Source organism: Orycteropus afer, unplaced genomic scaffold, assembly GCF_000298275.1.
Source record: "Orycteropus afer afer isolate SDZICR_OR568_19922 unplaced genomic scaffold, OryAfe1.0 scaffold00054, whole genome shotgun sequence".
Classification (NCBI taxonomy): domain Eukaryota; kingdom Metazoa; phylum Chordata; class Mammalia; order Tubulidentata; family Orycteropodidae; genus Orycteropus; species Orycteropus afer.
In genome coordinates, this window is record NW_006921641.1 from 5095348 (window position 1) to 5114481 (window position 19134).

Sequence of the window (19134 nt, forward strand, 5' to 3'; positions counted from 1 at the left end):
GATATACAGGTGGTCAACAAACACATGAAGAAATATTTGTGATCATTAGCCATTAAAGAGGTGCAAATCAAAACAAGAGTGAGTTATATCACCCCAGCACTAATAGCAAAGTTCAATAAGACAGAAAATAACAAATGTTGGCAAGGATGTGGAGAAATTGGGACCCTCAGACACCGCTGTTGGGAATGTAAAATGATACAACCACTGTGTTAAAAGGTATGGCAATTCCTTAGATAGGAAATAGAAATAACATTTGATCCAGCAATGCCATTGCTAGGTATATACTAAAGAAGTGAAAGCCAAGACATGAATAGATATATATGCACACCCATGTTCATTGCAGTACTACTCACAATAGCAAAGTAATGGAAACAATCTAAGTCCCCATCAGTGGAAGAATGGGTAACCGAGCTATGGTACATACACACAACGGAATACTATGCAACACTAAAGAATAATGTAGAATCCATAAAACACTTAATAATGTGGATGAACTTGGAGGACATTATGCTGAATGAAATAAGTCAATCACAGAAGGACAAATATTGTATTAGTCCACTATTGTAAAAAGTCAAAGAAAGGTTTATATATGGAAGGAAACTTTCTTTGTTGGTTACCAGGGATAAGAAGGGAAGGGAAGAAAAATTAGGGGGAAAAATATAAAAAGAGAATTATATAAAAAGAGCAATTACTCTGTTTATGGAAGTAACATCAGCTCAAGCAGAGACACTCTTGGTGGTGCTGGAAGTGCCACAGCATGCCACAGATGGTGATGATTTCAGCTGTGTAGCAGTTACTTTTGGCTCCTGAGCTCCTCAGTGGCAATGGCAGATTGATGGATCCTGTAGTAAGAGCACAGTAGCATGGGACAGAGAAGCATGACCTCGGAGAAGCATGGACTCCAGTGGCCTATGAGTGGCAATGCAGGGTTTCATGGAGAGGACCTGTAGGGCTCCTGTAGGAGTGTGTGGCATTTTGAAGCACATCTGAGCTTCCACACAGGTGGTAATAGTTCCTTGAAGAGCCATAGTATCCTCCTATTTTCTTTGTCTTCTAGTTTTTTTTAACACTTTTACAAAAGATACCCTGTAGTAAATCCTCCTGTGCTTAAAATACTAAGGTTGTGTCTTAGTTATCTAGTGCTGCTTTAACAGAAATACCACCAGTGGATGGGTTTAAAAAACAGAAATTTATTCTCTCATAGTTTAGGAGGCTAAAAGTCTGAAATCAGGGTGCTGGGTCTATGGGAAAGCTTTCTCTCTCTGTCGTCTCTAGAGGAAGGTCTTTGTCTCCTTTTGACATCTATGGCCCCATCATTCGTTGGAGATCTACCAGTGTTTTGCCATCAATTTCCCCCTGGATCTAGGAGGTCTTCAGTGCAGGACTGTAGGTCCAAAAGACATGCTCTGCTCCTGGCTCGTCTTTCTTGGTGGTAGTCAGGTCTCTTCTCTGCTTGCTTCTTTCTGCTTTTATCTCTTATAAATTGAAAGGCAGTATAAGCTACATCCCAGGGGAAAATCCCCTTATAATGGATCAGGGCTGTGACCTGAAAATGGGGTTGCATCCCACTCTAATCTCTTTACAATTGATTGGCTGATCGCATCAGATCACAACATGGGGGATGATTAAATCATTACATAACTGCCAAACCATTGAGAATCACAGCCCAGCCAAGTTGACACACAATCTTAACCACCATAGGTGGTTTCAACTTTTCTGACTAAACTCTGATTGATTTAGTATTTGGTACCAAGAAGAATGACACGTAATACTGGATCAAGCTGCATTTATTGATACTGGTGCAATTGCCACAGATTTAAAAATCCATGTATTATCTGGAGCAGCTGAAATATTACCAACAGTTTATCTTGTTTAGTTGGTTGAACCCTGAACTCAGCGATGGCCAAATTCAATTAAGTTGAGGTGTCATCACTTCTCTGGTGTAATGGAAGGGAGAGAATCCAAAGACTTAGGGAAAGGAAAACTGGAATAAATATTTTAAGTCCAACTCTCTCACATTCCACTATATCCACAGGAAGATCCAATAGACATTCCTTTCATCAGAGCATTGAGAAATGCATTTATGATTGAAATATCATCATTCTGTAAAGGTTTGTAGTATCTGTCTCCTACCAGCTGGGGGTGACAGTGGTCTGTCATTACAATAGACCCCCAGAGGGGCTGAGACAAAAGTGAGACAATGTGGGCAAAGTAACTGAAGCAGTCAGCAGGGGTGTGGAAAGGCAATCAGAATCTTTTTACCAAATGTGGCTACTTGACCACAGTGTTCTTAGGACTGATACACGAGCATCAAACTAATATAATATGCAATCAGAAACATTTGAGTTCTAGACAATAGACATTGAACTTGTGCCACCACAGTGAGGAATTGTGATCCTCATCCAGTTCCCAGACTTCAGCCAGTTTAGAGATTTGCAGCCTCTTGAAGGAGAGACTGGATTTCTTTGAGGAAGAAACCCATAACACTATCACAAGATTGTTGTTGCTGTTGTTGTTAGGTGCCATGGAGTTGGTTCTGACTCACAGCAACCCTATGTACAACAGAATAAAACGTTACCGGGTCCTGCACCATCCTCACAATCCTTGCTATGCTTTAGCCCATCATTGCAGCCACTGTGTCACTCCATCTCCTGAGGGTCTTTCCCTCTTTCTCTGACCCTCTACTTTAACCAAGTATGGTATCCTTCTGCAGGGACTGGACCTTTCCAACATGACCAAAATAGGTGAGATGAAGTCTGGCCATTCTCACTTCTAAGAAGCATTCTGGGTGCAGTTTTTCCAAGATAGATTTGTTTGTTCTTCTGGCATGCCATGGTATTTTCAGCATTCTTTTCCAACACCACAATTCAAAGGCATCAACTCTCCTTAGGTCTTCCTTATTCATTGTCCAGCTTTCATATGCATATGAAGCGATTGAAAATACCATAGCTTGGATCAGGAGCACCTTAGTCTTCAAACTGATATATTTTGTCTTGAACACTTTAAAGAAATCTTTTGCAGGAAATTTGCCCATTGAAACATGTCGTTGCAATTTCTTGACTACTGCTCCCATGGGCATTGATTGTGAATGCAAGTAAAATGAAATCCCTGACAACTTCAATCATTTATCCATTTGTCATGATGTTGCTTAGTGGTCCAGTTGTGAAGATTTTTGTTTTCTTTATGTTGAGGTATAATCCATGCTGAAGACTAGGTTTTTACGTTCATCAACAAGTGCTTCAAGCCCTCTTCACTTTCAGCAAGCAAGGTTTTACCATCTGAATATTGCATTCCTTCAATCCTGATGCCTCATTCTTCTTCATGTAGTCCAGCTTCTTGGATTATTTGCTCAGCATACAGATCAAATAAGTATGGTGAAAGAATACAATCTGATGCATACCTTCCTGATTTTAAACCATGAAATATCCTCCTGTTCTGTTTGAATGACAGCCTCTTGGTCTATGTACAAATTCCTTATGAGCACAATTAAGTGTTCTGGAATTCTCATTCTTTGTAATTTTATCCATAATTTGTTATGATCCACACAGTCAAATACCCTTGCCACCACAGTAAAGAACTGTAAAACACAGGTAAACATACTGTAAATATTTATTATTGTGTAAATGTTCCTTCAAGCTTTCCCTCAGGGAACCTGAAGCCATATGTCAGGATGATAATGAGTTGAGGAAAGAGAAATGACAATAATGTTAGAAATTATAGATAATAAATCTGAATAGTGGTTATCTCTGAAGACCTGGAATGTGTCCACAGTCCATCAGAATGTGGGCTTATGGTGGTTTGATTATAAATGGAGTTTTGGGCTAAATCTATATCACAGTGGGCCTAAAAGTATTTGCATTTACCTTAGGGTTACAGGCATACTTCATTTTATCTCACTTGGCTTTATTGCACTTCACAGATATTGAGTTTTCTTTTTCAAATTGAAGATTTGTGACAACTCTGCATTGAGCAAGTCTAATGACACCATTTTTCCAACAGCATGTGCACAATTCGTGTCTCTGTGCCACATTCTGGTAATTGTCACAATATTTCAAACTTTTTCATAATGCTGTTGCATACTTAATAGATTATACCAAAAATCAAAAACAAAAACAAAACTCACTGCCATCCAGTCGATTCTGATTCATAGCCACCCCTTCTTGGATTTACGAGGTGGTATCTCTACAGAAGTAGATTGACCAGTCTTCCTTCTGACGAGTGGCTGGTGGATTTGAACTACCAGCATTCTGGTTAGCAGTCAAATGCTTTAGGAACTACACCACCAGAGCTCCCCTCAATAGGTTATAGTGTAGTGTAAGTATAACTTTTATATGCAGTGGGAAACCAAAATATTCACGTGACTCGATTTACTGTGATACTAGTTGTATTGCGATGGTCAGGAACCAGGCCTGCCATATCTCCGAAGTATGCCTATATTTCCAAAGTTCCCGAGTGCATGATTGGAATAGAACCACTAGTAACCACAGAATCACCATATTGTTTCCCTAATCCTGCTATTAAAGCAGGTCAATACAAGAAGCCCCTAGGATGTCTCCTCTCTACCAGTAGTAAAACAAAATCAATACATTCACTGGGTGAATTGCAAAAGTTAGTGTGACCATCAAAGACTTGAAAGATATGGAGACAGTGGTTCTTTCCATATCTCCACTTGACTTGCCTTGGGGATCTTGGAGAACTACTGTGCATATTTGAAAACTTAATCAGATGGTGACTCTGATTGCAGCAGTTGTCATGGGGGGGTCTGAGCCACCCGTGCATGCAACTTACTTCTGTTTCTGGACGACATCCACCCAATTATGGAGTGCTTCTGTACATGCCCAACTTTGTGAACTGAGATTGGGATAATGCCTAATTCATAATAGGCAGCTTTGATTAAATAGTACTTTGTGTTCCATGTTCAGGCATTCAGTCTTAAGTAGGGCTCAGCAGCAAACCTGACACTATTTCTCAAACAAGAATAGTTATTGAAAAAGAGTGCATGGCTTTGTTCCAAAACCTTAGGAGTCTATACTACTCCTAAGGCTTGCTAAAAGTTCTATACAGTAACATTATCTGCCACTGAGATTGCAAGCAACACTGGAACTTCTGGGCTATGAGGTACAAATGGCCAAGCATCTCTCACTAAAACCTAAACTAATTTCAGAATGATCTTTCGCTGTGGTAGTAATTAAAAAATGGCAGCCTATTGGTTTCTAATTAGTGAGTCAGAGTAACATATTTAAATGTGGTATATGTGTAGAATGACTTTACATTCCAATTTGCCCAGGCTAGTGCCGCTGGATTCCAAATGATACAATCTCAGCCAACAAAGAGATTCTTAATGTTTTATTCCCTTGGAGAAATAGTTTTATTCTTACGTAAAAACCGAAAAACCAAACTCACTGCCATTGAGTCGATTCCAACTCATAGCGACCTCCTTTGGGTTTCCGAGGTGGTAAATCTTTACAGAAGCAGATCACCCAGTCTTCCTTCCATGGAGTGGCTGGTGGGTTTGAACTGCCAACTGTCTTAGCAGTCAAATGCCCAAGGCCACCAGAGCTCCTTTCATTCTTACATGTTGTCGTTGTTGTTATGTGCTGTCCAGTCAGACCTGACTCATAGTGACTCCCTCCTTGGATTTCCGAGGCAGTATCACTACGGTGTTAAAAGAAGCACTCAGCCCTCCTCTGCAGGTATCTTGCCTGCCTGCTCAGTTACTGTCTAATTCCCTCCTCTTTCTTTCCCTCTCTGGTTCCTGTCAATGATGTCTTTTGCTTAGCCCTCCTCTGCCTGTGATGGGTTACGGAGAGATATTGCCATGGCTCCTGGGCCTACTGAGCTGTCTTCCTCTTTCTGCCATTCCTGCTGAGGCCTAAGGCCCTGGGGGCTGAAATTAAGTACCATTCTTCAGAGACCTCATTACACCAAGGGCAGCATCATACCAAACCATATAGGTACCTGAGACAAGAAGAAAACTGTTCACTCCTATAAACACGTACTTACATATTTTTTAATGGTTATGAAAAACTTCAGAAGCTCAACTCCCAAAAGTTGAACAAATATTGAAAAATTGAAGAATAGTTTACATTAAAATTCACATTATTTTCAGTTCAAATATTTTATTTATACCCTCTCCAAAAATTTTTTGTTGTAATTTTATTTTCCTGGGTCTGATGGAAGCAAAGTCATCAGTAATATTTCCAAAATCTGTTGTTATTGATGGCTGGCATCCCATTGGTCCCCAACACATGGTGACCCCACACACAATGGAACAAAACACTGTCTGGTCCTGCTCCATCTCCATGATTCATTGTGGATTGTACTGTTAGGATCCATAGGGTTTTCGTTGGCCGATTTTCAGAAGCAGATCTCTAGGCCTTTCTTCATAGTCTGTCTTAGTCTAGAAATTTACACACTAACCACCAAAGCCAAAGACAAAGAAACTGAAGATTTTTAATAACTTCTGCAGTCTGAATTGCCAAACGTGCAATCAAGCTGTGTTAATTATCATTGCTTATTGGAATCCAAAAGTTGGAAACAAAGAAGAATCACAGGTAGTTGGAAAATATGGCCTTCATGACAAAATTATGCTGGAGATTGCATTATAGAATTTTGCAAGACTAACACCTTACTCATTGCAAATACCTTTTTTTCAACAACACAAACAGTGGCTATAAACATAGACTTCACCAGATGGAATACACAGGAATCAGATCAACTACATCTGTGGAAAGAGGCAATGGAGAAGCTCAATATCTTCAGCCAAAACAAAGCCAGGAGCTGACTGTGGAACAGACCATCAAGTGTTCATATGCAAGCTCAAGTTGAAGCTGAACACAATTAAAACAAGTCCACGAGAACCAACATATGACCTTGAATATATCCCTACTGAATTTAGAGACCATCTGAAGAATAGATTTGATGCATTGAACACCAATGACTGAAAACCAGAAGAATTATGAATGACATCAAGAACATCATCCATGAAGAAAGCAAAAGGTCATTAAAAAGACAGGAAAGGAAGAAAAGACCAAAAGTGATGTCAGAAGAGACTTTCAAACTTGCTCTTGAATGGAGAGTAGCTAAAGCAAATGGAAGAAATGACAAGACAAAAGAGTTGAACAGCTCAAGAAGACAAAGTCAATTAATATAATGAAATGTGCAAAGACCTGGAGTTAGAAAACCAAAAGGGTAGAACACACTTGGCATTTCTCAGGCTGAAAGAACTGAAGAATAAAATCCAAGCCTCGAGTTGCAATATTGAAAGATTCTATGGGCAAAATATTGAATGATGCAGGAAACATCAAAAGAAGATGGAAGGAATACAGAGAGTCACTGTACCAAAAAGAATTAGTTGATGTTCACCCATCTCAGGAGGTGGCATATGATCAAGCACTGATGGTACTGAAGGAAGAAGTTGAAGCTGCACTGAAGAAATTAGTGAAAAACAAGGCTCTAGGAACTGACAGAATACCCATTGAAATGTTTCAACAAATGGATGTGCACTGGAGGCACTCACTTGGTTATGCCAAGAGATTTGGAGGACAGTTACCTGGCCAATTGACTGGAAGAGATCCATATTTGTACATATTCCAAAGAAAGATGATGTGACATAATATGGAAATTATCAAATAATATCATTAATGTGTTTTGTTGCTGTTGCTAGGAGCTGTTGAGTTGTCTCTGACTCATTGCGACCTCATGTACAGCAGAATGAAACACTGCCTGGTCTTGTGCCAACCACGTGATCTTTGCTATACCTGAGCGCATAGTTGCAGCCACTGTGTCAATCCATCTTGTTGAGGGCCTTCGCCTTTTTTTGTTGTCCTTCCACTTTGCCAAACATGATTTTCTTCTCCAGGGAATGGTCCCTTCTTACATGATCAAAGTAGGTGAGACAAAGTCTAGCCATTCTCTTCCAAGGAGCATTCCAGCTGCATTTCTTCCAGGACAGATTTCTTAGTTCTTTAAGCAGTCCCTGGTACTTTCAGTGGGAGCTCTGGTAGCATAGTCCCTAAGGCATTTGACTGCTAATCAGAAGGCTGGTTCAATCCCACCAGCCACTCCTCCGAAGGAAGGTTGGACAATCTACTTCCGTAATGATACTGCCTTGGAAACCCATGGAGGGGTCGCTTAGAGTCAGGTCTGACTCAACGGCACATAACAACAACAGCAACAATGGTACTTTCAGCATTCTTCACCAACACCACAACTCAAAAGCATTGACTCTACTTTGGTCTTCCTTTTTCACTGTCCACCTGTTATATGCATATGAGGTGATTGAAAATGTGACGGCTTGCATCAAGCACACCTTAGTCTTCAAGGAAACATCCTTGCTCCTCAGCACTTTAAAGAGGTTCTTTGCAGCAGATGTGCCCAATACTATATGACGTCTGATATCTTGACTGCTGCTTCCATTGGTGTTGATTGTAGAACCAAGAAATGTAAGTGTTTGACAACTTCAATCATTTCTCCATTTATCATGATGCTGCTTATTGGTTCTGTTGTGAGGATTTTTGTTTTCTTTATATTGAGGTGTAATCCATATCGCAGACTGTAGTCTTCAATCTTTATCAGTGTTTCAAGTCATCCTCACTTTTAGTGAGCAAAGTTGTGTCATCTGCATAATGCAAGTGGTTAATGAGTCTTCCTCCAGTCCTGATGCCAAGTTCTTCATATAGTCCAGCTTCACAGATGATTTGTTCAGCATACAGATTGAGTAAGTATGGTGAAAGGATACAACCCTGACACAATCCCTTCCTGATTTTAAACCATGCAGTGTCCCCTTTTTCTGTTAGAACAACAGTCTCCTGGTCCATGTACAAGTTCCTCATGAGCACGATTAAGTGGGAATTCTCATTCTTCTCAATATTATTCATAATTTGTCATGATCCACACAATCTAATGCCTTTGCATAGTCAATAAAACACAAGTAAACATCTTTCTTTGCTTTGAACCAAGATCCATCTGACATCAGCAATGATATTCCTCATTCCATGTTCTCTTCTGAATCCAGCTTGCATTTCTGGAAGTTATCTGTCAATATACTGCTGCAATCATTTTTGAATTATCTTCACAAAAATTTTACTTGCATGTGTTACTAATGATATTATTCAATAACTTTCCTGTTCTGTGGAATCATAGTTCCTTGGAATGGGTACAAATATGGATCTCTTCCTGTCAGTTGGCCAGGTAACTGTCTTCCAAATTTCTTGGCATAGATGAGTGAATGCCTCCAGTGGGGTATCCATTTGTGGAAACATCTCAATGGGAATCCCATCAATTCCTGGAATCTTGTTTTTTGCCACTTCCCTCAGTGAAGCTTTGACTTCTTCCTTCCATGCCATTGGTTCTTGATCATATGCCGCCTCCTGAAATGGATGAATATCAACCAATTCTTTTTGGTACAGTGACTCTGTTTATTCCTTCCATCTTCTTTTGATGTTCCCTGCATCATCCAATATATTGCTCATAGAATTGTTCAATATTGCAACTCAAGACTTAAATTTCCTCTTCATTTTCTTTCAGCTTGAAAAATGCCAAGCATGTTCTTCCCTTTTGGCTTTCCAATTCCATGTCTTTGCACATTTCATGATAATATTTAACTTAGTCTTCTCGAACTGCTCTTTGGAATCATCCGTTTAGCTCTTCTATCCTGTCATTTCCTCCATTTGCTTTAGCTACTCTCCATTCAAGGACAAATTTGAGAGTTTCTTCTGATATCCATTTTGGTCTTTTCTTCCTTTCCTGTCTTTTTAATGATCTTTTGCTTTCTTCATGGATGATGTTCTTGATGTCATCCCACAATTCCTCTGGTTTTCGGTCATTGCTGTTCAGTACATCAAAGCTGTTCTTTCAATGATCTCTAAATTCAGGAGGGATATAATCCAGGTCATATTTTGGCTCTCGTGGACTAGTTTTAATTGTCTTCAACTTCAACTTCAACTTGCAAATGAGCAGTTGATGGTCAGTTCCACAGTCAGCTCCTGGCCTTGTTTTGACTGAAGATATTGAGCTTCCCCAATCCCTATTTCAACAGATGTAGTCAATCTGATTCCTGTGCACTCCATCTGGCGAAGTCCATGTGTATAGCCACAGTTTATGTTGTTGAAAAAAGGTATGTGCAATGAATAAGTTGCTGGTCTTGCAAAATTCTATCATGCAATCTCCAGAATTATTTCTATCTCCAAAGCCAAATTTTCCAACTACTGGTGATTCTTTTATGTTTCCAACTTTTGCATTCTAGTCACCAGTGATAATAAGCACAACTAGAGTGCATGTTCAGTCAATTTCAGACTGTAGAAGTTGATAAAAATCTTCAATTTCCTCATCTATGGCTTTGGCAGTTGTGCATAAATTTGAATAATAGTAGTATTAACCTAATAATAGAAAAATATTATACTAATAGAATAGATATTATTCTATCACTGACAGTATTGTACTTCAGGATAGATCTTGAAACATTCTTTGTGATGATGAATGCCACACCATTCCTCTTCAATTTGTCATTCCCAGCATAGTAGATCATATGGTTATCTGATTCAAAATGGCCAAAACTGGCACATTTCAGCTCACTAATGCCTAGGATATCAATATTTATTCATTCCATTTCATTTTTGGCAACTTCCAATTTTCCTAGATTCATACTTCGTACATTCCACATTCCAATTATCAATGGATGTTTGCAGCTATTTGTTCTCATACTGAGTTGTGCCACTTCAGCAAATGGAGGCACCGAAAGCTCTACTTTATCCATGTCATTAATGTAGGCTATACTCTGATGAGGCAGGAGCTCTGGTAGTACAGAGCCTAAGGCATTTGACTGCTAACCAGGAGGCTGGCGGTTCAAGTCCACCAGCCACTCCTTGGAAGGAAGATGGGGCAATCTACTTCTGTAGTGATACTGCCTCAGAAATCCAAGGCGGGGTTGCTATGAGTTGAAGCTGATTCGACGGCAGTGAGTTTGGTTTGGTTTTACTCTGATGAGGCAGCTTTTTCCCAGTCACATTTTTAGTGCCTTCCAACCTGAGGTGCTCATCTTCTGGCACTGTATTGGACAGTGTTTCAGGGCTCTTCATAAAATTTTCCAGTAATATATCAGGCAGTGTTTCAGTACTACTCATAAGGTTTTCACTAGCCAATTCTTTGATAAGTGGATGGCCTCTTCCTTCTGTTGAGTCTTGATATCACTAATATTATACTCACGTAAAATCTTTCTGAAGATAATTCAAAAATGGCTGCAGCAGTATATTAGCAAGGAACTTCCAGAAATGCAAGCTGGATTCAGAAGAGGATGTGAAATGAGGGATATCATTTTGATGTCAGATGGATCTTGACTGAAAGCAAAGAATATTAGAAAGATGCTTACTTTTGTTTTATTGATTACACAAAAGCATTTGACTGGGTAGATTATAACAAATTATGGATAACGTTGAGAAGAATGGGGATTCCAGAACACTTGATTCTGCTTATGAGGAACCTGTACATAGACCAGGAGTCTGTTGGTTGAACAGAACAAGGGGCTATTGCATGGTTTAAAATCAGAAAGGGAGTGTGTCAGGGTTGTATCCTTTCACCGTACTTATTCAATCTGCATGCTGAGCAAAATAATCCGAAAACCTGGACTATATGGAGAAGAGTGTGGTATCATGATCGGAGGAAGACTCATCAACAACCTGCAATATGCAGACCACACAACATTGCTTGCTGAAAGTGAAGAGGACTTGAAGCATTTATTGACAAAGATTAAAGACTGCAGTCTGCAGTATCGTTTACACTTCAACATAAAGAAAATGAAAATCCTCACAAGTGAACCCATAAGCAGCATCACAATAAATGGAGAAAAGATTGAAGTTGTCAAAGTTTCATATTAGTTGGCTTCATGATCAACACCCACAGAAGCAGCAGTCAAGAAATCAGAAAACCAGTTGCACTGGGAAAATCTGCTGCAAAAAACTGTTCAAAGTGCTGAAGAGCAAAGATATCTCTTTGAAGATTAAAATGCCCCTAACCCAGGCCATGGTATTTTCAGTGGCCTCATATGCATCAGAAAGCTGGACAATGAATAAAGAAGACCAAAGTAAAGTTGATGCTTTTGAGTTGTGGTGTTGGTGAAGAATACTGAAAATATCCTGGACTGCCAGAAGAGCTAACAATTCTGTTCTGGAGGAAGTGTAGCTGGAATGCTCCTTGGAAGCAAGAATGGTCAGACTTCATTTCACCTACTTTAGTTATGCTGTCAGAAGGGACCATTCCCTGGAGAAGGATATCACACTTGGTAAAGTAGAGGGTCAGAGAATAAGGGGAAGGCCCTCAATGAGATGGATTGACAAAATGGCTGCAACAATGGGCTTAAGTATAGCAAGGATTGTGTGACTGGCAGAGGACTGGACAATGTTTCATTCTGTTGTATAAAGGGTAGCTATGAGTTGGAACTAACTCCACTCAACCTAACAACAACAGCAACATATGTGATCAAATTGACAACAACTTGAAAGAATAGATGAGAAGCTTGGGGAGGCAGTGAGTTTGTGTTAATGATAATGAAATAGTTTGGAAAAGGTTGTCGAGAAAGATGACACAACTTGAAATATATAATCAATATCACTGAATTGTAGAAGTAGAAATGGTTGAAATGTTATGTGTTTTGTTTTGTATATTTTCACAGAATAAATAGCACTCAACATGATACTGTTGGATGCTGTCTTTAAAAATTTGATATTTAGTTCATCATGAATCTGAATCTTTTAGTTAATTTTGACTTTTAAAAATATTGTAATAAAATATTCTTTATCTTTATTACTTTTTTTTTTTTTTTGGCACTGCCTTAGATTTTGTGTCTAAGGCAAGTGCCTCATTTACTTTGCCCTAATCCTGGCACTGAGAAAGCTACACGATGTTCTGGGTCAGGGAGGGCAGAAGACTTGTTTTCTGCTGTTAGAGCACCTGGAGTGGGTTACTCAAACAGGCAGATTAAACATTCGCTCAGAGTCTGGCCAAGTAGACAAGCCACTACTACAACCAGTACAGAAAAGATTACAATAAGTATAAGCTTGTCATAAGCTAATTTGCTCTGTAAACTTACACCCAAACCACAATACAAACAAAAAACAAACAAAAAACCAATAAAATTGTCCTTTTTAATATTTGTTCCATTTGCTTTCTCTCCCCTCCATTACCACATGAACATGCCCAAATTATCATTATTCTCTTTTTCTCTGAACCATTTGAGAATAAATTGCTGATATAATACCTTTTTACTTTTCTGTGTATATGGTGGAAATATATACAACAAAACTACAGCAATTCAACTATTTTTTAACATGTACAGTTCAGTGACATTGATTACAATCTTCAAATTATGCAACCATTCTCTGTATCTTTTTCCAATTTATCCCACTCTCAAGAACACATAAATTGAATGTACTCTAAGAAATAAGTTCCTATCCCTCCCCCACTCCTGGTGACTAGTAATTTTTTATTTCTGTGTATTTGCTTATCATAAATGAGATCATATAGTTTTTGTCCTTTTGTGACTGAGGTATTTCACTCAGTGTAATGTTTTCTAGGTTCCTCCATGTTTGGCATGCATCAGGACTTCATTCGTATTTATGAATGAGTTGTTGTTGTTGTTATGTGCCGTCGAGTCGGACCCAACTCACAGCGACCCCTCTTTGGGTTTCCGAGGCATATCACTAGGGAAGTAGACTGCCCCATCTTCCTTCCGAGGAGTGGCTGGGGGTTTGAACCGCCACCCTTCTGGTTAGCAGTCAAGTGCCTTAGCCAATATGTTACCAGAGCTCCCTATGAGTGACTAGTATACTACATTTTGTTTATCCATTCATCAGGCAATGGACATTTGGTTACTTCCACCTTTTGGCTGTTGTAAATAGTGCTGTAATGAACATTGGTGTCTATATGTTTTTTCACTGCTTTCAGATCTTTTGGGTATATATCTCAAAGTGGAATTGCTGGGTCATATGGTAGTTCTATGTTCAACTTTTTGAGGAAGTACCAGAATGTTTTCTATGTGGCTGTACCTATTTACGTTCCTACCAGCAATAGATGGGGATTTCTGTTTCTCTACAACTTTGTCAACACCTTATGTTTTCTGTACTTTTGATAATTGCCATTCTTATTGGGCAGGGAGTGTGTGAGATGGTATCGCATTGTGATTTTGATTTGCATCTCCCTAGTGGCTTATGGGGAGCTCTGGTAGCATAGTGCCTAAGGCACTTGACTGCTAACCAGAAGGCTGGCAGTTCAAACCTACCAGCCACTCCTCGGAAGGAAGATGAGGCAATCTACTTCCGTAGTGATACTGCCTCGGAAACCCAAGGAGGGGTCGCTGTGAGTTGGGTCTGACTCCACGGCACATAACAACAACAACAACAACAAGTGGCTTATGACTTTGAGCATCTTTTCATGTATTTGTTGGTCATTTGAATATCTAGTTTGGTGAAATATCTGAGTCTTTTGTCACTTTTTTATTAGGTTGTCTTTTTTTGCTGTTAAATAGTATATCTGTTTTATAAATTTTGCTTATTAGATGCTTATAGAATATATGGTTACCATTTTTTTTTCTCCCAATCTATAGGCTGTATTTTCATATTTTTTGATGAAGACCTTTGATGCACAAAGTATTTAATTTTTAAGATATCACTTTTACCTATTTTGTCTTTTACTGTTCATTTTTTTTGTTGGCATATCTGATAGTCCATTGCAAAACTCTAGGTCCCATGCCTTAGCACCTATATTTTCTTTTAAGAATTTTATGGTTTTAGCTTTCACTTTTAGGTCCTTGATTTATTTTGAGTTGGCTTTTTTGTATGATATGAGGGTTGTATCCTGACCCATTCTTCTGTATGTGGAAATCCATTTAATGAAAAGACTTTTCCTTCCCCATTGGATAGATTTAGCACCTTTGTAAGAAATCAGCTGACCATAAATATATGGATTTATTTCTGGACTCTCAGTTTTATTCTATTTGTCTATATGTCTATTTCTATGCCAATACCAGGCTGTTTTAATTATTGTGGCTTAATAGTATGTTTTGAAGTCAGGAAGCATGAGTACTGTTACTTTATTTCTTTTCCTTCCATGTAAATTTGAGAACTGACTTTTCCTTTTCTGTTGAAAAAGTGTTGGAATTTTGATCAGGACTCCATTGAATTTATAGATTGCTTTGGGTTGTATTAATGTCTTAACTATATTAAGCCTTCCAATTGACAAACGTGAAATGTCTCTCCATTTATTTAGGTCTTCTTTGATTTCTTTTAGCAATGTTTTATATTTTTCTGTACATAGGTCTTTCACTTTTTTTTGTTAAATTTATTCCTAGGTATTTTATTATTTTGAATGTTGTCGTAAATGGTAATGTATCCTTAATTTACTTTTCCTCTCACATACTGCTTATGTATGGAAACCAAACTGATGTCTTTTAATTGTGGTGTTGACAAAGAATGTGGAAAATACCATGGACTGCCAGAAGAACAAACATCTGTCCCGGAAGAAGTGTAGGTGGAATGCTCCTTGGAAGCAAGAATGGGCAGACTTCATCTCACCTACTTTGCTCATGTTGTCAGAAGGAACCGTTCCCTGGAGGAAGATATCAGCTTGGTAAAATACAGAGTCAGTGAAGAAGGGGAAGACCCTCAATGAGATGGACTGACACAATGGCTGCAATGATGAGCTCAAGTATTGCAAGGATCGTGGGAATGGTGCACAATGGTGTGTTCTGTTCTGTTGTGAGTTGAAGTCACTATGAGTTGGAGTTGACTCAATGGCATCTAACAACAACAATAACACTGTATCTACTACTGTAAACAGAAAAATGACCAATTTCTAGTCCATGAATAATGCCATTTGAGAGACATCAAAAGCATCTCTTCCATTCTTCTCCTTTCTTCTACAGTTTCGCCTACTTATTTGTAATCACTAAAATTCCTTTTACTAGGAATAAAGTTGCAGAAACTTAAGTGTAAATGTAGAAGCCACATTTGCCTGCTTCCCATTGGAAGGGACACAGAGGCAAGGGTTGTATCATCACTAATACCTGTGCAGAAATTGTAACAAACATCATTGTGGGTTTGGACCAGAAGTTTTTAATCATAAGACTAATTGATTTACACAAGGGAGTTTTGAAATCTCCTTGGGAGATGGCACAAATGCTCATTTTTGTCATAGCTGGGGAAGAATAGTCTTACCTAGAGGTAGGGGAATGATTTTCTTGATCTCCTTCTAAGAGTCAAGCTGGCTTTGACCAGTTTACACTGGGTAACAGCACCATTTTCTTCTCTATCTCTGAGAAGTGCTGATTAGACGTCTGATCTGTGCTGAGGTAAACTGTGGATGAGTATCTTCTTTTTAAGTTCTCAGATCCTTGAAGAAAGGTGAACTTTATCTTTGTCCCCTTGAAGTCACCCTGTACATGGTAATTAGAAAAATCATTTCAGTATTCAGTTATATTATGCTCTAAGAAAAAAGACCCATTCACCTCTCTGAGCCTCATATTCCCCATCCACTGCCTCCCTCATTGTGCTCTCACTTTGTTGTTGTTGTTGTTGCCTTTGAGTCAGTTCTGACTCTTAGTGACCATATGCACAACATTACACAACATTACAAAGTCTGTGCCATCCTGACAATCATCGTTTTGAACCCTTTGTTGTAGCCACTTTGTCAATCCATCTTGTTAAAGGTCTTCCTCTTTTTCACTTCTAATTTATTAAGCATGATTTTCTTCTCCAGGGACTTGTCCCTCCTGATAATATGACTAAAGAACATGAAACAAAGTCTCACCATCCTCTCCTTTAAGGAGTATTCTGGCTGTGTTTATTCCAATACAGATTTGTTCATTCTTCTGGCAGTCCATGGTATATTCAGTAGTCTTCACCAAGACCATAATTTAAAGTCATACATTTTTCTTCAGTCTTCCTTATTCATTCTGCAGTTTTCACATGCACACATATTAGACAATTGAAAATACCATGGCTTGGGTCAGACCCTTCTTAGCCCTCAAAGTGGCATCTTTGCAACACTTTAAAGCATTTGTTGTTGTTGTTGTTTTCAGCATATTTACCCAATGCAATACATCATTTGATTTCTTGACAGCTGATTCCATGGGTGTTAATTGTGGACCCAAGTGAAATGAAATCCTTGATAATTCAATCTTTTCTCTGTTTGTCATGATGTTACTTATTGGTCCAGTGGTGAGAATTTTTTTTTTTTTAATGTTGAGATGAAGGCTGTAGTCTTTCATCTTCATCAGTAAGTGTTTCAAGTTCTCTTCACTTTCAGCAAGCAAGGTTGTGTCACCCGCATATCTCAGATTGTTAAAGAATCTTCCTGCATTTCTCATATTGTGTTCTCCTTCATATAGTCCAGTTTCTTAGATTGTTTGCTCAGCACACAGAATCAATAAGTATGGTGAAAGAGTACATACCAGAAGCATACCTTTCCTGACTTTAAACCCAGAAGTATCCCTTTGTTCTATTTCAATGACTTCCTCTTGGTCTATGTACAGGTTTTGCACGAGCACAAGTAAGTGTTTTGAAATTCTCATTCTCTGCAATGTTATCCATAATTTGTTATGATTTACACAGTCAAATACTTTTGAATAGTCAGTAAAATGTAAAATAAGGATCTCGCTCACGAAAGTCCTCAGTACTCCTCTTGTGTAACACTTTTTACTATAGTAATTTAACCATTTCTTTGTGGATAAATTATTCAGTGTATATCTTTCATACTAGGTTAGACATTCTAGGAAAGTCAGAGCTATTTGTCTTGGATACTCTATGCCCATCACAGTACCTGGTATTTGGAAGCGCCAAATAAAAATTTGCTGGAAGAATGAACTAATGACTTGGAGCCTTGTTTCTTCAGCACTAATACAATGTCCTGCAGAACATAATAACTCCATAAATTGTTGTGGAATTAAATCCCTCATCTATTTGTGCTCTGCTCCTGCACTCACTACAGACTTCAGTCATCATTCCTAGAAAAACTTGAATGAGGGGATTTGTCCACATATGGCTCAAATCCTTTGGGAATGCTTTTGTGTTGGGGAGCAGATGATATATCAGTGGTTTACATGCCCATGTCTCCCACTTAGATGATGAGAAAGGCAGGGAACCCAACTTATCATCTCTGTCCCTTGGGGTTTAGACATTGTCATTCACTTAATATATGCATGCATAAATTTTGGAATAAAGTGAATGGCACCTGGTAAAGCAGCATGGAACAGAGGCTAAAAGAGTGGATTCTGAAGCCAGGCTGCATAGATTTGGGTCCTGTCTTCTTCTCTTATTAGTTACATATCCTAGTGTAAGTTCTCCTCGGAAGGAAGGTTGGGCAATTCTACTTCCGTAGTGATACTGCCTAGGAAACCCAAGGAGGGGTCGCTATGAGTTGGGGCTGACTCGACGGCACATAACAACAACAACAACAATGTAAGTTATTCATCCCTGCTATGCCTCAGTTTACTCATAGATTGCTGGGAAGATTAAAGAGTTACTTATGCAAAGAAACTGGCACGTGGTTAGTGTTCATTTTTGCAGTTATTATTTGGTCCAAGTGGTTAAATCCCTATAGTTAAGTCAAGTATCTTTCTGTGCTTCATTCGTTCAGTCTCTGGAGGTTTGTTGTTAAGCAAATCAGGAGCAATCCTGCTCTCCTGGAGTTGACAGTCTAGAAGGGAAGAGAGACAATTAAGCAAGCAGCAACAGAATAACCCATGGGGTTTACTGCCTCTTTTTCTAACATGGGGTGCATCTCCGGGAGCTCTTTGTGGTCAGAAAAACTAGGGGACGGTATATATCTTACTGTTTCTCAGCACTTTTCTTCAATTTTATGTAGCTGTAAATAGAACCTTTAAGGAGCTCTGATAGTGTAGTGGTTAAGGCATTTGGCTGCTAACCAAAAGGTCAGTGATTTGAACCCATGAGCCATTCCATGGAAGAAAGATGTGGCTGTCTGCTTCTATAAAGATTTACAGCCTTGGAAACTAATGGGATCACTATGAGTTGGAATCAACTCGATGGCAGTGAGTTTGGTTTTGTTGTTGTTGTTGTTGTTAAGTGCCGTCGAGTCGTTTCCGACTCATAGCGACCCCATGCACAGCAGAACGAAACACTGCCC